This window comes from Oncorhynchus mykiss, chromosome 27, assembly GCF_057628025.1.
Source record: "Oncorhynchus mykiss isolate SJ-2025 chromosome 27, ASM5762802v1, whole genome shotgun sequence".
Lineage (NCBI taxonomy): Eukaryota > Metazoa > Chordata > Actinopteri > Salmoniformes > Salmonidae > Oncorhynchus > Oncorhynchus mykiss.
Window position 1 is genome coordinate 4,867,568 of NC_143048.1, and position 22,566 is coordinate 4,890,133.

Here is a 22,566-nt window from a genome sequence, read left to right on the forward strand (position 1 = left end):
TGGGGTGGGGGGGGGGGTGGTGTTCGTGTCACAGTCCCACCAAGCCTCCTAGTGTGTGTGAGCTAAGTGGAACAGGTTGCCATGGTCTGGGCTGCTATCTGTCACTGTCGCGTTAAAAGGGTTTGGGTCGAGGCTACCTGATAAATCAGAGGTGGATTGAGTGGACAGGGCCCCTGTGATTGATACGCTGACAGGATATGAGGCGCTCGCAGAACCAGAACCCGGGACGCCCGCGTGGCATGAGATATAGAATATGAGAGAGGGGGGAGAAAAAGGATGGGACGAGAGGGATATTATTCAGAGGAATGAGAATAATAACAGCTGCATGGAAATATTACAGGGGAGAAGATTAGGACAGTTGGCTGGGTCGGGTAGGGGGTTATTACCTTCTTTAGAATCTTTTATGTATAAACACAAAATCTATATAGGAAATAAGAATAATGCTCTATGAAGCTCTTATGTGTTTACTATTCCAGAGCGACTCCCTCTTTCTTTTTGCAATCAGAAAATTATTTGAAGAGAGGAGATTTTCCCCCATCACCCCAGAGGCGGCCAATCAACCCGCCCGAAATGTGTAGCAGATTACCCATTAGTCATTAATGTTTATTCCCTTTGATCAGAGGAGTCAGATCCCCCAGCCAACGTTATATGGAGAGGTGTCATGGCTCAGTTCACCGCTCCGGCTCCAGTGCACTGGGGATGGCTAGGCACCGAGCACACGTCTATCTGAACTCAACTAAACCCGCTCCAACAAAGACAACACGGTTAAGAATTACGGAGGGATCACAGGAACATTTTTAGGGGAAGTTTGTGAAGTTAGGGTGGGTGAAGGATGGGGGGTAGGAGAGTCACAGGTTAAAGCCATGGCCGTCTGACAGTCAGTCAGCGTTAAGGTTCAGTGGCAGGTTCACAGGAGAGAGATGGAGGCCATCATAGCGTTACTAATCCACCACTTGACCTCAAACACCAGACGGCACGCACGCACGCACGCACACAAAGATGCTTACATCTCTCTCATTAATATTTCAGAGGCATGTTCCGTTTGGGGGCCATAGTGCTTGTGTAAGGGTTTAGCCCAGATAACTGCCGAGCGGTTAGATCAGTGTGATTGTCATCTGCATCAAGCGGAGGGCCCCTAATTATCATGCCCTCCTCCCTTAAGGATAGTAAACTCATCCAGAAAACACTATCGCTCCAATCAGGCGCTCTGGAGCGAGTAGGAGCAACTAGGACTGCACTACTGTGCAGGTTTGGGTAGTGTGTGCCTAGCTGTGAGGTTTCAGAATGGGAAACCCTCTCATTGGCGTAGTAGTCGTTTGCTTCGGCACGCCGTTGGAAGATCACACAAGGCGTGAGTGATGGCCCAATATTTATTTCGCACAGCAATTTTCTGGTGTAATGAAATGAGGTGCGGGGCGGCCGCAGTACATCTGCTTGATGGCTTTTCCTGACTGCGCCGAGCTAGGGGCCCGTGCAAGGTCACCAAGTGTAGAGAGCAGGAAGGTTGGTGCAGGGGGATGAGAATCAGGCCTTTCTGAGAGAGAAAACCCCCCCCTCTGGTCCTCAACGTTTCCACGGTATCTGGTTCAGCCATCAGGTGGCGTTGGTGTGGGGGGGTTGGGTGTGGGAAGTGTGTCAGGTGGGTCTGGGCCCAGCGGAGTGCTATGGGGATCCGATCCGAGTGTGCGTGTCGTGGACATGACAACCCAAATCTGGTTTTCTACCCCAAAGCGCAAAGAGCTTGACTATAGGATGTAGAAGAAGAAAGATGGTGAATTCTTATAGTGTTGAAGAAAGGAAAACAAGATGAGTACCTGTTAGAGCAGAAAATAACAACACGCAAGTGTTGTTTTGTTATATCACAGTTTTTCTAATGTCAGCGGTGAGTGTGTAGCCTAACCTGTTTAAGTGTGTGTGTTTGAGTGCTGCTTACAGGGCAACCCTCTCCTCTATATACAGTAGGGAGAACAAGTATTTGATACACTGCCGATTTTGCAGGTTTTCCTACTTACAAAGCATGTAGAGGTCTGTAATTTTTTATCATAGGTACACTTCAACTGTGAGACGGATACTGAAACAAAAATCCAGAAAATCACATTGTATGATTTTTTAAGTAATTAATTTGTATTTTATTGCATGACATAAGTATTTGATCACCTACCAACCAGTAAGAATTCCGGCTCTCACAGACCTGTTAGTTTTTCTTTAAGAAGCCCTCCTGTTCTCCACTTATTACCTGTATTAACTGCACCTGTTTAGTCTTGTTACCTGTATAAAAGACACCTGTCCACACACTCAATCAACCAGACTCCAACCTCTCCACAATGGCCAAGACCAGAGAGCTGTGTAAGGACACCAGGGATAAAATTGTAGACCTGCACAAGGCTGGGATGGGCTACAAGACAATAGGCAAGCAGCTTGGTGAGAAGGAAACAACTGTTGGCGCAATTATTAGAAAATGGAAGAAGTTCAAGATGACGGCCAATCACCCTCGGTCTGGGGCTCCATGCAAGATCTCACCTCGTGGGGCATCAATGATCATGAGGAAGGTGAGGGATCAGCCCAGAACTACACGGCAGGACCTGGTCAATGACCTGAAGAGAGCTGGGACCACAGTCTCAAAGAAAACCATTAGTAACACACTACACCATCATGGATTAAAATCTTGCAGCGCACGCAAGGTCCCCCTGCTCAAGCCAGCGCATGTCCAGGCCCATCTGAAGTTTGCCAATGACCATCTGGATGATCCAGAGGAGGAATGGGAGAAGGTAATGTGGTCTGATGAGACAAAAATAGAGCTTTTTGGTCTGAACTCCACTCGCCGTGTTTGGAGGAAGAAGAAGGATGAGTACAACCCCAAGAACACCATCCCAACCGTGAAGCATGGAGGTGGAAACATCATTCTTTGGGGATGCTTTTCTGCAAAGAGGACAGGACGACTGCACCGTATTGAGGGGAGGATGGATGGGGCCATGTATCGCGATATCTTGGCCAACAAACTCCTTCCCTCAGTAAGAGCATTGAAGATGGGTCGTGGCTGGGTCTTCCAGCATGACAACGACCCGAAACACACAGCCAGGGCAACTAAGGAGTAGCTCCGTAAGAAGCATCTCAAGGTCCTGGAGTGGCCTAGCCAGTCTCCAGACCTGAACCCAATAGAAAATCTTTGGAGGGAGCTGAAAGTCCGTATTGCCCAGCGACAGCCCCGAAACCTGAAGGATCTGGAGAAGGTCTGTATGGAGGAGTGGGCCAAAATCCCTGCTGCAGTGTGTGCAAACCTGGTCAAGAACTACAGGAAACGTATGATCTCTGTAATTGCAAACAAAGGTTTCTGTACCAAATATTAAGTTCTGCTTTTCTGATGTATTAAATACTTATGTCATGCAATAAAATGAAAATTAATTACTTAAAAATTAAACAATGTGATTTTCTGGATTTTTGTTTTAGATTCCGTCTCTCACAGTTGAAGTGTACCTATGATAAAAATTACAGACCTCTACATGCTTTGTAAGTAGGAAAACCTGCAAAATCGACAGTGTATCAAATACTTGTTCTCCCCGCTGTATGTCTGTTATACCTCCGGGCTTTCTCCTCTCATTCACCTCCTACAGGTGGCGAGGGATATTTGCTTCTCTTCCAGTCCTCGCATTATACCTGACTTATACAAAATGTTGGTTTAAACTGAACGATGACCCGGGATGCTTGTGGTGCGTGCTCTTTACTTCATAAAAATCAACATGCTTCCAGTTTGGAAGATCTGATGTGCCTTTTCAGAGGTTTTTCCCTCTGCATCCAGTCTTTTTTTTATTTATCCCCTTTAAAGGCCAGTCAAGCGCTGCTCGCTGCTTTGTTGTCAGAAACCTTTATTTACCAAAGAGAGGAGTAAGTGACTGACACGGACGGAGCCTTTCATCCCTGGCTCGCCGCGAGGCACGGTTCCCCTCTCCTGCCAACCCCCCCCCCCGTCCCCCCGTCCCCGTCCACCACCGTCCACCCACCCTCCTCCAGGCACACATTCAGTACCAGCCCCCAGCCACACTCCCCTGGGTGGGAACCTAGCCGAGTCTGTCCTGCCGCTAAACAAACACACACACAAGCGCATGTACACACACGAGCACTTGTATACAGACAGAGAAACAGACAGACACTCACACACAAGGCTTTGTGATAGCCCCAATGCAATAATCTGATATGCCAACGTTTTGGAGTAGACAGGTTTAATGGTTAATTTGTTTTTACATTTTCCTAATAAAAAATGGATCTGTTTTAAATATATATATTTCAGTTCAGAAAACATCACGTGTTTTTCTTTTTTACACTGACCCTATTGTGTGTCGTTCAAGTAAAAAAACAACCTTGCCACAGGAAACTCAGTTGGTATTTGATCATCTTATAGGAACGACGAAGATTAACGAGCTCGACGAGATGTTCTTCTGAATTCATTCTGAATTCATTCATTCAAACGATGACCGATTGGTCCGTCAAACAGCAATGGCACCTGAATGCGAATTGCGAAGAAAACCATGACGACAATGTCTTTTAATCACCCATCATTACCCGTCAGATTGCTTGAGCTCTGTAAATATTAGGGGCCGTTGTTCTGCCTTGACCTCGCTCGCACCACTCTCGTCTAATGCATTTATTGTCCAGAGGCTTTCGCTTTGACTGGGCCTTTCAGTTCTCTCTCAGTTCTTCATGGCTGGCCCTCTGGCCTTCAAAGCCAGAGCTCAGGATTCTGCCTTCACTGTGTGGTACTAGCAGCTATCTACCTGTTTTAAGGATTCCACAAAATGTCTTTAACCTGTCAGTCCACATTTGGACCGGTTTGGAGAAAGATGGCAGCAGCTCCTAATACACAATGTATGTTAATTTCATCACGCCGAAAAAGCTCGCCCGTTTGTCCAGGGTGTGATCGAGAGGAGAGCGAGAGAGACAGAAAATGTGTGAGAGAGAGATAGACAGACAGAGAGAGACTCTTTTGCCCTGGTATCGGAAATCTGAATACAAAATGAATCTCTCCCTTTCCTACTTTTCTCCTCCATTTAAGCTTCTTGAAGTTCTTCCAAATTGGGTTTTAAATGCCAATTAGGAGGTTGAATGTAGTAAAATAAAAGCAAATGCAACCAGAATGGCCTCACCTTCTGGCTGGTTAGGCTTCTGAGAGAGACGCTGAACCTTTGGCTCCGAGCGCGGCTTTGAGAAAAATATCCTGCCTAATGAACACATTAATTAGAACCATAACTATTTATAAGATGATAATTAGAAACGAAGGGAGGTAAACTGGGCTTTTCCTGCAATTAATGGAGGATTAATTACTGGAGGTAATGAAGTGGATTTTTGAAACGCATTAAGGTGAAGTACAGAGATGTGCAGACGCTTTGTGATCAGTGGCATAATTATTTAGGCGGCTGTTTGAATCTCGGCTCACTGCATCGTTATATATGCACTTAAAAAGACTTGCCACCAAAATGACTGCCTAATTATTTCTAATTGGCAGGCCCGTGTGTTGTCATTGAGCTGTTTGGAGCGAGTGGCGGCAGAACCCTGGGTTTAATGACGCTATGTGGGTAAAGTGAAGGGGAGAAGGTGGCACCTTGTGCCACAGCCCAGCCTGGCCTCGCCCTCCCCCCGTGCCTCTCACTCCCGACGGGGTCTCACCGATGCGCCTCTGTCTGACTCGGGAGGTCACCCATCAAGTAGCCGACCGGCAAAGTAATAAAAAAAATAAAATAAAAAAGTTTTTTTTTTTTCATTCAGCACTTTTCAGGTTTACATTTTTTCCTTAATGAATGGCCATGGCTTCCTCTCAATTAAGCAGAGAGGAACGGCCACCGCGGTCTACCCTCCTCCTCCGCCTCCCCCAGCACCTCCACACATTTCTGCAGCCGTATGGTACGCTACACACGCTGCTCTGTTCAATAGCCATTTTCTGTGACTTAACGTACATTCCCGAGGTCCCCTATGGAAACCTAGGCCCAGAGCCACAGCCACAGATTGGGCTCTTTACCAGGTACCAACATCCTACTTATGACTCACTGACAGCTTTGTTTGAATACTTAGCAGAACATGTCTCCCCTAGGCTAGGCCTAACCGTAGACGACAATTGAGGCTAGTTGTTATAATTGATACAAATTCATATGCTTATATTCCCAGGTTGTCTCTTTGTGTGTATCTGCATGCCTGTGTGTGCATGCCTGTATGTTCGTGCATACATTTATGGATGTGTGCGTGCTAAGCAGAGCCATGTGCACTGGCCTGTCAGATGAACCACTGTCACCCCCTCCTCCACCCTCCCCAGAACAGAACAGCCGGCAAGCAAATTGTGGACTAATGGAATCTCCCAGGCAGGCTGCACTTGTCTTCTACCCGTGCACAGGCAGGGGGAAATGTGGTTTCATTTATCCATCTAATAATTGAACTGTAAAAAAAAAAAGGATGGCAAAATGAAAAAATTAAATCGGGATCATGTGCTTATTGACTGAAGTCCGGACACTCTTTGAAAAGTAATGAAACACTTTCTCAACTTGCTTGAGTTTTGAAGAGTGTATTTCTTTCTTTCTTTTCCTTCGTTCTGTCCGTCCGGCTGGGGGCGTCCCATGATGGAGCTCCTGGCCAAGTCGGAAACACAAAGAGGAAGTGGGGAAATGTATCACCTGTCACATGGCCACCCTGCCTCTCCGTGATTGGTTGGAGGAGTGCGTTGGAGTACCTTAGCGCTTCTTCTCAGGAGCAGTAGATTCCTCAGGAGACTTGGCTCTCTCTCTCTGGTGGATGGCTCTCGCTTGCTCGCTCTCTCTTTCTCGCTCCCCCATGGCCCAGGGAAAGATTAGAGTAGGGTTTCCCATACTCTGTCCTCGTGACCCCAAGGCGTGCACATTTCATTGTTTTTGCCCTAGCACTACACAGCTGATTCAACTAATCATCAAGCTTTGATCATTTGAATCAGCTGTGTAGTGTTAAGGACAAAAACAAAACGTGCACCCCTTGGGGTTACGAGGACAGAGTTTGGGAAATGCTGGAGTAGAGTGTTCTGCCCATGTCTGCACTGTTTAATCACTATTAACCTATCAAGTGGGTCCTCATTTTCACTGCCCATGCCTTTTACTGCAGGATTGGGGTCAATTCAATGAGGTTGAATTGAAAGTCCAATTCAAGAATTGAGAAGTGCCATCAGTTTTCAATGAGGATCTGAAATTTTGTTCAATTCTTGTATTTTTTTCCTTCCCATTCTTGAATTGGAATTTTATGATTTTTTTCCCAAATCCCTGAATTGATACAGAATTTAGCCCACCATCCCTGCAGCACTATTAGCCCGCCATTTAGCCTGACCCCTATCAGGTCCTTCCCAGTATAACTTCCCCTGCAGATAACACGCAGGATGTTGTGTATGCTATTGCAGCGATAGTGGCGTGTTACAGTGGTCAAGCTCACAACAAGGTTATCATCCGCAGCGAATCGCAGCATTGGAATAACTGGACTATCAGGGCGAAATCATACGCAGTTTAATACATGTTTTACAGTTGTCTTGGAATATGATATTCGTCATATTGATTTCTAGTGCATTTTTGGTTATGTTACCCAGCTGAATACTGAGAAGTGAAGGAGGCAGTCAAAGCTTCGTCGGTGAATAGTGTGTGTGCGCGTGGATTTAAGGGACCTGATATAGAGCAATGAGCCCCATAGTTATTGGGCTGTCAGCAATCGGCTGCACTGTGTCGTACGGCCTGATGAAAACCCATCAGTTAGAGAGCCGTCTCATAAGAAACCCCCAGATTGATCAGTAATAAAATGTGATATCTGTGGGCATCTGTTTTTTTTTATTTTTTTATTTGACATCAGACAATTTTATGTTGCGCAGCGACAGATGTCGCAGAGGAGAAGTTTTCTCTGAACATGTTTTTTTTGTTGAGAGGGAGACACTTTGTTCTCAACATCAGCTCGGAATGTATTTCTGAAAAAATACAATTGAAATCCCCTCTCTTTCTCTTTCTCTCTCTCTCTCTCTCTCTCTCTCTCTCTCTCTCTCACACACATCAAACTTTCGTTTCACTCTGTCGGAGTAAAACTAAATAGTTTGGTGGTTTTACGAGGCGATATTTCAGATGCACTTATTTGTTTAATTAAGTGTAGTTTCCCCCTCTGAGGTGGAATGCGTGTCTGCTTTGTGTCGCCCGTTCTTTTCCCTCCCTTTTACAGTGAGCCCACATGTTTCGTCTCAGCGTTTATGATTTTTCTTATACCGCAGTTGTGAGGTTCCCTAAATCACTTAAGCGCACACGGCATAACCGTCTACATTTAAACAGTAAAACACTGTTATGGTAAGGGCCTCAGATCTTCCACCACTTCATAAATACACATGTATAAAAAAATAGGGGAAAAACTTCCCCATCATCTTGGCCCTATGAGCACACCTGCTAATTAGGAACACGTTGTGTCTGAAGCGCGGCTGTCTGAGTAGTCCGCCTCTCCCTCTCTCCTTCTCTCTCTCCAACCGGCGCAGATGGAGCCACACTGAACTATGTGTTGCAATGAAACAACAAAATGACTCTCCTCTCACATACCAAACTCAACATGACTAATTGTCAAACCCAACATTAAATACACACAGTTAAGGATTGACACTGAAACGTCAGCGTGTCCGACAATTCCTCTGTCTGCTGCAACCAAGATAAAAGGAAACCACATGAAAAATAAAAAACTTTTGTCCCTAGGCCTGTTGCGGTGACCGTATTACTGCCACACCGACGGTCACGAGTCATGAAGGCAGTCAAATTCCACGTGACGGTTTAGTCACGGTAATTAGGCTTCTCCAAGCTCTGATGCTGCTGATGGTCATTAGTAGCCTCCCAAACTTGCTAAGTGTCTGGTACTCAGCGCTCTATTGTCCCTCTAATCACTCTGACATCAATGCAAATGTAATGGAAAATCTAATTAAACACTTCATGAGAGCCCATGAGCTCATGTTGCGCAACATTTCTATAGGCTACAGTACCTTGCAAAAGTATTCATCCCCCTTGGCATTTTTCCTATTTTGTTGCGTTACGACCTGTAATTTAAATAGATTTTTATTTGGATTTCATGTAATGAACATACACAAAATAGTCCAAATTGGTGAAGTGAATGAAAAAAAGAGAAAAAATTCTAACAAATGAATAACCAAAAAGTGATGTGTGCATATGTATTCAACACCTTTGCTATGAAGCCCATAAATAAGATCCGGTGCAACCAATTACATTCAGAAGTCACATAATTAGTTAAAAAAAAGTCTACCTGTGTGCAATCTTAGTTTCACATGATCTGTCACATGATCTCAGTATACATACACCTGTTCTGAAAGGCCCCAGGGTCTGCAACACCACTAAGCAAGGGGCACCACCAAGCAAGCAGCACCATGAAGACCAAGGAGCTCTCCTTACAGGTCAGGGACAAAGCTGTGGAGAAGTACAGATCAGGGTTGGGTTCTAAAAATATATCAGAAACTTTGAACATCCCACGGAGCACCATTAAATACGTTATTAAAAATGGAAAGAATATGGCACCTCAACAAACCTGCCAAGAGTGGGCTGCCCACCAAAACCCAGGCAAGTAGGGCATTAATCAGAGGGGCAACAAAGAGACCAAAGATAACCCTGAAGGAACTGCAAAGCTCCACAGCTGAGATTGGAGTATCTGTCCATAGGACCAATTTAAGCCTTACACTCCTCAGAGCTGGGCTTTACAGAAGAGTGGCCAGAAAAAAGCCATTGCTTAAAGAAAAAAATAAGCAAACACTTTTGGTGATCGCCAAAAGGCATGTGGGAGACTCCCCAAACATATGGAAGAAGGTACTCTGGTCAGATGAGACTAAAATGTAGCTTTTTGGTCATCAAGGAAAACGCTATGTCTGGCGAAAACCGACACCTCTCATCACCCCGAGAACACCATCCCCACAGTGAAGCATGGTGGTGGCAGCATCATGCTTTGGAGATGTTTTTCATTGGCAGGGACTGGGAAACTGGTCAAAATTGAAGGAATGATGGATGGTGCTAAATACAGGGAAATTCTTGAGGGAAACCTGTTTCAGTCTTCCAGAGATTTGAGACTGGGATGGAGGTTCACCTTCCAGCAGAACAATGACCCTAAGCATACTGCTAAAGCAACACAAAGATGCAAGCAAGTAAGTTAAAGTTTGGGGAAGATAATTCTCACCATAAAAATGCACCTTTTATAATAAAATCATTACATGCCTAATCACATTTGCTGTCACTTTTGATAATGGTGTTTTCCACTAATGGAACATTCCCGCTTGTAGCCTACTGCCATGTGTGCATTGGTGCGCTTGTAATGTGAAGAAATAGCCAAATAGTTTATCAACATTTTAAGCTCAACGTACTGATCTGTTCCGTCAGCCACATTGCTTAAAATTTTGTATTTTTTATGCTAGTGGTTGTATTCATTTGGGATTGATTGCACCCCACAGCTGTCCCAGACATTGTTTGGAATATTTATTTCTGGCACAGAATAGAATTGGTTGACTTTTGTGCTATGGGGGATAGCAGATTGACGTAGGCTAATGTTTTTGCCATTCGTTAGGCCTACACATCTTGTTGGCTGATGAAAAGTAAATGTGGACAGTTCTTCCAATTTCTTCATTATGCACCTCGGAATTGGATCAGGACGGGCACAGTTGGCACACCGATGTGTCTGTCTTCATTCTAGCCTGTGAGAAAGACCCGATCACGTGAGTGAGAGGCGCTTCAGATAGCTCAGTACTCAGGGAGAAGGGCATGGATTTTTTTTGGTGTGCATTACGGAAAAAAGTGGATGGTGCCTAGAAATTCAAGGCATTATCAAGTGCTTGTCAAATTGTGAATGAGACTGATGAAGTGTGTACAACCTGCACAAAAAACAAGAGGAGCTCATGCCTTTTCAAACAACTTTTTGTTGCCTTACAATGCATTAAAAATCAAAACATATAGCCCAGCGTCTGTAGAACAACTAAAGTTACATGAATAACTCTAAATTAGCATATAGGAGTCCCTATTTCTTTGTTAACTGCTCAACACAGAATAGCCGCATGTGCGCACTCCCTCAAATCGTTTGGAGAAAATATCCTTTCTATTTTATTCAGCTCTGTTCAATTGTATTCTTCATACTATAAAATAATGCCGCAGAATTCTAAGCAAATCTTGTCTGCTAAATGAACAAGTGAAGCCCTCAGCCATTTGGCATAGCTAGATCAGGACCCAACATCAGGACAACTCAGAGTATGCTGTTCTGTTCTTCTGAAATAGACTACAGTTTCGTCATATCATGTTTCTTTAGACCTGTCTAAAAGAAATGATGGATTTATTGTGAAGGTGTAGGTTATATTACATGGATTTATTGTGAAGGTGTAGGTTATAGTACATGGATTTATTGTGAAGGTGTAGGCTATATTACATGGATTTATTGTGAAGGTGTAGGTTATAGTACATGGATTTATTGTGAAGTTGCAGGTTATATTACATGGATTTATTGTGAAGGTGTAGGTTATATTACATGGATTTGTTGTGAAGGTGTAGGCTATATTACATGGATTTATTGTGAAGGTGTAGGTTATATTACATGGGTTTATTGTGAAGGTGTAGGTTATATTAGATGGATTTATTGTGACGGTGTAGGTTATTAAATTACATGGATTTATTGTAAAGGTGTAGGTTATATTACATGGATTTATTGTGAAGGTGTAGGTTATATTACATGGATTTATTGTGAAGGTGTAGGTTATATTACATGGATTTATTGTGAAGGTGTAGGTTATATTACATGGATTTATTGTGAAGGTGTAGGCTATATTACATGGATTTATTGTGAAGGTGTAGGTTATATTACATGGATTTATTGTGAAGGTGTAGGTTATATTACATGGATTTATTGTGAAGGTGTAGGTTATATTACATGGATTTATTGTGAAGGTGTAGGTTATATTACATGGATTATTTTTTTTAAATGTAGATGTTCCGAAGGTCAGCATCAGTGGCTTGTAGGCTATGTGTGGAAGCCAGGAGATGCTAAGTGTGTTTGTTAATTAACGGTCAATTAACGTGAGACCGACAGTTATTTGCTTGCTGACTAAATTTTGTGACCGCAACAGCCCCGTTTGTCCCCCCCCCAAAAAAATTGACTATTTTTTTGGAGTAAACCCAAATGTAAGAAAAATAAGAAAACAAATGAGTTGTTGAATGACTAGCTCTGGCGAAATTAGTTGAGTTAGTGAGTTAGCACCTCGTCTCGGGGTTTGACCTCCACTTGACGCTGTGTTTGGGTTCAGTGGCTGAACAGTCGTTCCATCACGCCTTTCGCTCCAGCTGCTGAAGGGCGTCGTAGTGGGCCGCAATGCCAGGGGTCACCAGACAGGCCAGTTTAGGATTGCGGCGTCGTCGGTGACTGACAGTGGGCACATGGTGCCAGCAGGGCTAGCTCGGAGGTGAACCACGCCAATGAAGATTTCATTCAATTTTGTTACTCTCGTAGAAGTACATTTTTCTCATTTGTATTTTTTTTTAACCCGTTAGCAATGTGGGTTCATGTAGATCTAAGCAGCCTTTGAAGGCCTTTGAACTTGGCTAAATTATTTGACCTATGGCTGTGCGGGTGGGCTTAAATGGGTGCCGATTTCTTTTCCTCAAGCCCAGCAGACTGTTGGACAGTTGAATTTAAAGTAAACTGACGATTATGGCAGATATAGATATTTACTGTCTCCTTTCATGGTTTTGAGGGGGAAGGAGGAAGATCAACTTAATGGGGAATCATTCATGATTGCTCTTTGCTGTGTTAATTGTGCTAGCAAATCAGCTACTTTACATCGCTTGTAATTTGATGTGCTCTTTTTGTGTGTGTGTGTGTGTGTGTGTGTGTGTGTGTTTGCTTATGTGTGTGTGACTGAACTGAGAGTACAGATAATATGGCTGCTTGGAAGAGGGAAACAGCTTGGGAAATGAGTTCAACAGCTATCGTAATTAGGAGAATATCATAAATTAAACTTGTGTCTGACACAGCGTTTGAAGAGCACTCAAAAGTAATACATTCTGAATGGTTAACATATTTGCATTGCGTTCGGCGGGCAGCGCTGGAGAGGAACAGCTGTTTTGCATGTCTTTTGGCAGCAGGAAATGCAGCTATTGCTCATTTAAGGTGCTTTGCTTTCGAACAGTATCATGAAAATCACTTTTAACTTCAAACAGCTGCTGTGTGTGTGGGTCTGTGTGTCTGTCTGTGCGTGCGTCTGTCTGTGCGTGTGTGTGCACCCGTATGTGTGTTTTCTCTCGCTCTGCAGGAACTCGGTGGGGGTAGACGCTTTAATGAAGTTCCTGAAATATGTATTTTTATTTATTTATATATATATATATATATATATATATATTTTCTGTCAGATGTGGTTTCTATGTCTTGCATATTTGGAGTTTTAAAAAAATGTACCAGACCTTGTTTGGTGTAGAAAGAGTCCTAGTCAAGACATGGGGCCAAAGAACTAACTTGCGTGTGACTTTTGACTTTCTCTTCAATTGTGTATTGATATTAAATGGGACATATTTGAGTTGCCTGCGCAGATCCCAAGTAAGGATTGGGTATAGTGTTCACCCTGGTCTCTCACAGGTCCAGTCGTAGTACAGCAGCCCCATCAGAATCCATCAGTCAGGTGCTTAGAAAGAGCCACTTATCGAAGCAGAGTGACGACATGACAATCACCAGTGGAATCGGAGACTTCTCTTTCACATAGGCATAGCCCGTTAATCAAAGACTGACCACGCTGACATAGGAAATCTCCCCTAATGTTAAGATATAGGCTAGTCATCACCATGGTCCTGTGTTGCTCAGGTGTTAAGAGCGTGGTTCTAGCGGTGCCAGGGTCATGGTTTCGACACACACATATACAAAAATATATATGCGCTCACTGTACTATAAGTCACTTTGGATAAAGGTGCCTGCTAAACGGCTTATGTAATATGCCCACTTAGCACTGTGGATGTTGCATTTATGCCTATGTTTGTACCTTTGTCTACCGAGAGTATGGATCGTTAGTAGTGGTAGTGGTCGTAGTCCCCTGGGAGGAGAGGGCCACAGTCCCCAGCTGAAAGACTATAGAGAGGATGGATGGCTGGATGAGAGAGAGTTCCAGGCTGTCGTCACTGCTGGGATGGGGAGGGAGGTGGAGAGGGGAGGCTGGGGGGCATGGAGGAGGGGGTATGAATAATGATTTGACCAGGGTCGGATTCCAGTCGAGACTTTAGCCTGTTTTCCAGCACTAGTGGTATCATGTGGCTGCCATTAATGTCCAATTTTCAATGAAAAACATGGTTAGCCTCCGAAATATAATACAGACAGATAACGCGGGGCGACGACACCACCATCCAGGCTTCACACCCCCGACGATATAATTACCCAAATAGGTTGTGGTTAGGGATCATATCCAGGGTGAGCGCAGGGGGTCACCCAGCGATAAGCTCCCCAACCTCGCTCCAACACACTGGTAATTACTTTATTGATAATTCACTGAGAAAATTGCCCTAGCCAATAGCGGCAGCCCAATTTAATGGATTGGCTAGGCGAATAGGAGGGGGAGAGAGGGAGAAAACAGCAAGGCCCTGTTAATAGAAATGAGAATATGTTTAGGCCATAGGGGAACCATTTTCTCCCGAGATGATGATGATGATGATGATGATAATAACCAAAATAACATGTAAAATAGGCAGGGCCTTGGCATGGGGTAGGGGTTGATGCTGTTTATCTGTGTCTCTTGCATTAACACATTTACCCCTGGCCTTAAACGAGCTAATCATTCTCCAAGGGGAAGGGCTCGGTAATGAAATTGACATTTAACAGCATAGCCTCACTCTATTAACTACAGTAAATTTAATTTGGTACAGACCCCAGAAGTGTGTGGCTGCAGTCCCCCCCCCCCCCCCCCCCTCCCCCTCCCCCTCCTCTCGTTCAGAAAAGCAGCCACAGATTTAGTGTTTATTGCATCTGCTTGCCACGAGATGCTTGGCTGATAAAATGAGACTGCGCTTGTGTTTCTCCATATGTAGCAATTGGACGTACACAAACACACAACAAACACACACACACACACACACACACACACACACACACACACACACACACACAAAATGGACAGTGTCCAATTCCTCGTCTCACATACGTCGGTCGTTGTACCACACACACAGTTTCCCACACCACAGCCTGTGGGTTGGCCTGGGGATCTTCCAGGCGGGAGGCTGATTAGAGTAATAAACCTATACACATTCCCCCAGGACGTTAAGGCTGGGTGGTTTGCCAGTTCTCTGGTGACATAACCACCTTACACAGAACTCTGATGTACTGTATTAATGTAACTCTAATTCCTACAAGGTGATTGTCTCCCTCTTGCACGTGTGCGGTCTTGATACATAGAATATTGATATTTACTTGCTTGCTGGCGGCGGCAGGTAGCCTAGTGGTTAGAGCGTTGGGCCAGTAACCGAAAGGTTGCTGGATCGAATCCCCTGAGCTGACATCTGTCGTTCTGCCCCTGAGCAAGGCAGTTAGGCAGTCATTGTAAAATAAGAATTTGTTCTTAACTGACTTGCCTAGTTAAGTAAATCAAATCTAAAATAAAATTGTTGTTTCTGCTGCTCTATGTTCGCTACAAAGCTCAGTCTGAGACTGCCATCATTTAAGTTGTTTGTGGTGTTGTACAAAACAAAGTCATCAGCGATTGGATCATTTCTAACCAAACAGAGCCAAATGATACATTTTCTAAATGCTGCTTTACCCACGTGTGTGGGTAAAGCCAAACCCATTGGTTTTGGGGACCAATCAGAAGTGTGTTTGCGTTCTTGAAATTGTCAGGGATTCTCAGGTCCAGACTCATTGGGGAGAAGAAACTAACGTCTGTGGGCATGGTATAGCGTTTGGCTAGAGAAAGGAGTTTTGGTAGCCAGGCAAATGATTGACCACCATTACTAGTGATGACAGTGCAGAGTTTTATGACATTAGAATCTGATATTTCTCTTGTGAAGGATGTATTAATGTGATACTTATTAAGACCTGTGTCCTTGTAAATGGTCATGTCATTGTGCAAGCACAGTATTAGGCAAATATTTTGAATGTCATTTGCATTGTATAAAGAGCTAGTTTTATTTTTGCAGTATTCAATGTATCACCTACTCATCGTTGACACCCAGGTTTGTTCGACACTAGAACACATTGTAGAACTAGCGTATGTATAAAGCATTTCACAGTAGGAGTGCTGATCCAGGATCAGTTCTGTGTTTTAGATCATAATGATGATAAGGTTATATTAACAGGGAGGACCTGTTTTCAACAGTTGTCCACAGACTTTTGTGACAGGACTTGGAAAAATATGATTAGTTTTATGTCAAAAGAGGGATCGCTTTGGATATTTCAAATGGCAAACTAATAAAGAGGAAAGAAAGCAATAAAGATTCTCGGACAGCAGGTTGGACTGTTTTTATGGACAAATCAATAAAATGATAGATGATAGAATATAACACCTTAGCTTCCTCCTTTTCTTTTTTACAGGCTTCTTTTCACATCGTCACTGTCAGACACACACACACACACACACACACACACACATCAGCCTCCGACTGACGGCGTATTGAAAAGGACTTATCTCAATCAATAGAGGTGTGCATGCGTAAATAGACACTAGTCTCTCCACTCCACGGAGGTGTGTGCAAGAGAGGCAGTGACAGGCTGCGGTGACTGCCAGTGTGTCAATGGGCTCTGAAGGCTGGCCCAGCCAGCCTGTCTCTATAAGTAGCCTACTAAATCTTTCCAACTACTCCCAGTGTGTGTATCTGTGTGTATTCAGGGGTCCATCCCATTGACTGTCAGGATCGATAAGGCTGCCATCTAAAGCCCTACCTAATTGCCTCCATTTCTAGCCGGTCCCCCATCTCCAGCTGGTCCCCCATCTCCAGCCTGTCCCCCATCTCCAGCCTGTCCCCCAGTCCCCAGCTTGTCCAACATCTCCAGCCGGGAGCCCCATCTCCAGCCGGTCCCCCAGTCCCCCATCTCCAGCCGGACCCCCATCTCCAGCCTGTCCCCCATCCCCCCATCTCCAGCTTGCCCCACATCTCCAGCCGGGGGCCCCATCTCCAGCCGGTCCCCCAGTCCCCCATCTCCAGCCGGTCCCCCATCTCCACCCTGTCCCCCATCTCCAACCGGTCCCCCATCTCCAGCCTGGGGCCGTATCTCCAGCCGGTCCCCCATCTCCAGCCGGTCCCCCAGTCCCCCATCTCCAGCTTGTCCCACATCTCCAGCCTGGGGCCGCATCTCCAGCCGGTGCCCCAGTCCCCCATCTCCAGCTTGTCCCACATCTCCAGCCTGGGGCCGCATCTCCAGCCGGTGCCCCAGTCCCCCATCTCCAGCCGGTGCCCCATCTCCAGCCTGGGGCCATATCTCCAGCCTGTGCCCCATCTCCAGCCGGTGCCCCAGTCCCCCATCTCCAGCCGGTCCCCCATCTCCAGCCTGGGGCCGCATCTCCAGCCGGTCCCCCAGTCCCCCATCTCCAGCTTGTCCCACATCTCCAGCCTGGGGCAGCATCTCCAGCCGGTGCCCCAGTCCTCCATCTCCAGCCGGTGCCCCAGTCCCCCATCTCCAGCCGGTGCCCCATCTCCAGCCGGTGCCCCATCTCCAGCCGGTGCCCCATCTCCAGCCGGTGCCCCATCTCCAGCCGGTCCCCCACCTCCAGCCAGTCCCCCACCTCCAGCTGGTCCCCCACCTCCAGCCGGTCCCCCAGTCCCCCACCTCCAGCCGGTCCCCCACCTCCAGCCGGTCCCCCACCTCCAGCCGGTCCCCCACCTCCAGCCGGTCCCCCACCTCCAGCCGGTCCCCCAGTCCCCCATCTCCAGCCGGTGCCCCATCTCCAGCCGGTGCCCCATCTCCATCCGGTCGTCCATCTCCATCCGGTCGTCCATCTCCAACCATCAGTTTCTGATCACAACGCCGACTCGGGTTTTCCAATAGGCTGCTGCCCATACCAGAAGCTGTAAATTAACCGCCGTCACCCCGGCAACTAGTAACTATTTCTCACTCACTCACTCACTCACTCACTCACTCACTCACTCACTCACTCACTCACTCACTCACACTCACACACACACACACACACAGTCTGATTAGTATGCCTTTTTAATTTTGTGTTTTCAACATTTAAACAATGAATAACGTGACACATGGCATTACAAGTTACAGAGGCCCCACAGTACATAAAGCCCTTTCTAACAGTCTGACTGACCCAAGGCCTTGGGAGTCATAACATATGGGACCTGATGGGGTGGTTTTGGTTGCATGTCAGAATCATGCAGGTAGCCTCCGGGGCAGCAGGTAGCCTCAAAGTTAGAACATTGGGCCAGTAACCAAAAGGTCGCTGGCTCAAATACCAAAGCCGACAAGGTGAAAAGTCTGCAGCGGTGTCCTTGAGCAAGGCACTTAACCCTAATTGCTCCAGGGGTACTGGACAATGGTGACCCTGGCCGTGACCCCATTCCCTGCAGGTGTCTCAGGGGGAGTTGGGATATGCAAGAAACACATTTCCATTACACATTTGTGTGTAACAGGACAAAAGCACCCCCCCAAATTATCATAATTTTTAACTGTTACCGCGCCTCTTCGGTTAGTGCCAACTGTTACAGTATATTTAAAATCAAATCGAACATATTTTACATACTTTTTATCAATATTTTTGTTGTGATTCTGATCGTGTGTTGTGTTGTCTCTCCAGGTCTCGTGAGCGGCGGCGTTCTCGCAGCAGGAGCAGCGGCCGGTCCAGCCGCAAGAAGAGCCACAGCCACAGCCGAGACCGCAGCCGGCTGAAGGGCCGCGACAAAGACAAGGAGAAGAACAGGGACCTAGACAATGGCAGGGACCGAGACCAGGGCAGGGACTTAGACGAGGGCCGGGACCGAGACAAGGACAGAGCCAAAGCCAAGAGGTCCGACAAACAAGGGTGAGTGAAGAGTTATTTTGTGAGTCCATGGCATACTCACACTGACATGCATGCACATACACCCCTCCCAGGTGCATTAATGTGGATATTATGAGGGTATCCAGCAGAGACACCCCGGCTGGGCCTCATCCAAGCCTCATCCATCCATCACCCCTTCTCAGAATGCATTACATTCTCTCCTGTAATGTTGCATCCTTAAGTGTACCTGCGTCACCTGAACATAGTTGATCTCTTTATCTCTCTACTGTCGATCTGCCTTGGCCCAGGTGCAATATGTTCACACACACACAACGCGCACACACAGACAACCCAGGTGCAATATGTGGACCTAACTCACTCAGGGGGCCCTACTTTCCATGAGAATAGCACCTTGATTCACCCATATCCTTCCTCCAAGCGCTGTGTTCTAATGTGATTGGAGGGCGGGGTAATGTGATTGGCGGGGAGTCGTTGTCTGTCATATTGAGTGGCGCGTGTCTCGGACTCGTCAGTTATGCGCCAGAGCTCGGAGGGACGTGCAGAGAGGGGACTGTGGAGGCCTCAGCGCAACCCTGTCCAAATATAACGTATCCATGCGCCCCATTTAGGCAAGGGTCTCTACACTGTGGTCACACATCAAGGTATGCGTTCCGGGGCCTCATTTATAACCGTAAATTTCTAACTAAATATCTGCATGCACCAGTTCTGAAAAGAATACATAAGTAAAAAAACAATTGAGATTTATAAACTTGGCGCACACGATACATGTTTCCCGTTATAAGTCAGACCTGTCGTGAAACTGTGTGCACGTGAACGAGCGTTGTAACTCCGTCAGGAAAACGCCATTCACCTTTTATGGTGACAATATTTGCTGTATAATTTGGAACTATTGGGATTAGGCCTCGGCAGGTTCTCAACGAAAGAGCGATGGCACATTTGATCACATTTCTGTAGAGGTGTGGGCAGAATGTTTTAATGGTCCAATGCAGCTGTTTTTTTTATCTCAATATCAAATCATTTCTGGGTAACAATTAAGTACTTAATGTGATTGTTTTCAATTAAAATGGTCAAAAATGATCAAAAATAACTTCTTAGCAAAGAGCAATTAATTTATCAAGCGAAATATTGCTTGGACTGTCTGGGAGTGGTCTGAGTGGGGAGGGGGACAACTGAAAACTAGCTGTTATTGGTAGAGAGGTTTGGAACTCTATTTCTTATTGGTCTATTAACTAATTTACCACCTGGTGATGTCACCAGACAGGCCAAAACTCCGTCCCACCAAAACAGGCTGAAATTGCAAACAGTTTTTACACTAAAAGGGCATTATCATAGGTTTCACAGTATTATTCCAACCTCATAGTGTGGAAATATATGTAAGACAGGACTTTTTACAACTAAACATGCATGCTCCCTTTAGCAAGTTCCACACACTTGATTGAGTGTATGTATTCAAAAAAAGTTTAAATGCTGCAGCCCACACACACTTGTTTGCAAAAGACTAATAGTTCAATATTTTGTTTATCAATCGATTATTGGGTTTCTATCACCTGCATGTAGGCTCTGAGGCTATGATGTCGTGCTCCTATTGCACAGAAATACTGTAGCCTATACCGACAACTCTTTTACATCAGCTACCGGTCTATTTACTGTGTTGGCAGAGTTTTTCAGTCTTTTGCAGTAACTTAAGCTGTATTTGGCAAAGGGCGGTGACATTTTCTTAATGGCAAACTATGGCAAATTGTTGTGGATCTAGAGAACGTTTCAATTCAACAATGTTTTGCAATGACCTCCCCACACAACCTAATGTGCTGGACTGACCGTGAATTCCAAAACATTGTCTAGGCTACTGATTTCCAAATAATTATTGCAGTAGGCTACAAAGAGTAGTAGCATACATACTTCAAAGTAAAAGATCAACTGCCATTTTGACCAACTGTAGGCTATAAACCGGCTGCCTATGGGATCGCATACAGCAAAACGTGAAATAGACTATTGGTAAATCCATTTGAATTCAATCACTTTTTGACAGCATCCCTTTAAAAACAGAAAGTGATCAGAAAGGGACTTTTTGAGCTTGAAGGCCAAAACATTCAGGATATAAAGGTGCTCAAAGTTGACCCATTTCTCGTACCCCACCATACCTTGAAGAAATACATGTCGTCATCACTGGAAAAGATCAACAGTTGAGTTTGACATCATGTAAAAGCTTACAAATAGGGTTGTCTAAACAATTGTATATTTACTTGAAATGAAAGTGATGACATCTTTTAACGTCAGTTATCTAAACACACGTTAGATATTTTTGTATTTGCATATGCGAATATAACAATAATCGTCGTTTACGTGTTTTTATATGATGTTTTATGTAGCTTAGACCCTACTTTACATCGTCTGAGGTTTTTGGCTTGTGCCCGCCGTTAGTTGAGACACAACATGCGCGTGGGGAATTTATTCTGCAATGGTTAGGAAAATAAAATAATCAGAAATAGATTCGCAAAAAATAAAACAACATTTTTCACTCTTCCCTAATTCTTCCCTTCCCCAAATGGCTGCATCTTGTTATTGTGTATTTATGAATAAGTGTGTTGTCATTTTCCCCATTTGCACAAATTACTTACTTGCCTACATGCCATACAATACTATAAAATGTGTGTACGCATGGTCTAAAGTTTGCATGGAGGAAAGGACATTCTCACGCCAACTTAGATTAGACATAGGAATCATTTTCCTATTTATTTTATTTTCATGACAATTGCAGAATTAAATTCCTCACATTTTCTGGCTGTGATGTCATCTTATTCCCAAAGTAGCCATATGCCTACAACAAATGACCATACACGTCTCTCATTTAATTGGGGCTAGTAGCCTAGTAAATACATAGGCTATATGTATTTCAAGTGTTCATACAGTATGTTTGATCCCAAAGGCAGTGCGTTTTATAATAGGCTACACAAATTTAATGGGCAGTCCAGCATATTTAAGTCATTGCAAAACATGTCGAATTGAAACGTTCTGCTGACAGGTCCACAGCAATTTGCCATGGTTTTCTCTTTCAGAAACTGTTCACAGTCCTTTGCCAAATACAGCACAAGTTACTGCAAATGATTGAAACACATGGTTGAAGTTGGAAGTTTACTTACACTTAGGTTGGAGTCATTAAACTAGTTTTTCAACCACTCCACATATTTCTTGTTCACAAACTATAATTTTGGCAAGTCGGTTAGGACATTTACTTTGTGCATGACAAGTCATTTTTCCAACAATTGTTTACAGACAGATTATTTCACTTATAATTCACTGTATCACAAGTTGACTGTGCCTTTAAACAGCTTGGAAAATTCCCGAAAATGATGTCATGGCTTTAGTAGCTTTTGATAGGCTAATTGCCATCATTTGAGGCAATTGGAGGTGTACCTGTGGATGTATTTCAAGGTCTACCTTCAAACTCAGTGCCTCTTTGCTTGGCATCATGGGAAAATCAAAATAAATTAACCAAGACCTCAGAAAAAAACTGTTGTTGAGTTATTTAGAGTTCAAGGCACACTTAAACAGTATGGCTACCACAGCATTCTGCAGCGATACGCCATCCCATCTGGTTTGCTCTTAGT

General features: G+C 44.8%; 1 protein-coding gene across 3 annotated transcripts in view; it reads left to right on the forward strand.

The window, feature by feature from the left end:
• Window positions 1–22,566, forward strand: part of LOC118936606 (uncharacterized) — a 179,041-nt gene that overhangs the window by 7,579 nt on the left and 148,896 nt on the right. For all 3 annotated transcript variants that reach the window (XM_090224232.1, XM_090224233.1, XM_090224231.1), the window contains exon 4: window positions 18,755–18,979. The gene's annotated coding sequence lies outside the window, so the exon portion shown is untranslated. The remainder of the gene's footprint in view (window positions 1–18,754; window positions 18,980–22,566) is intronic.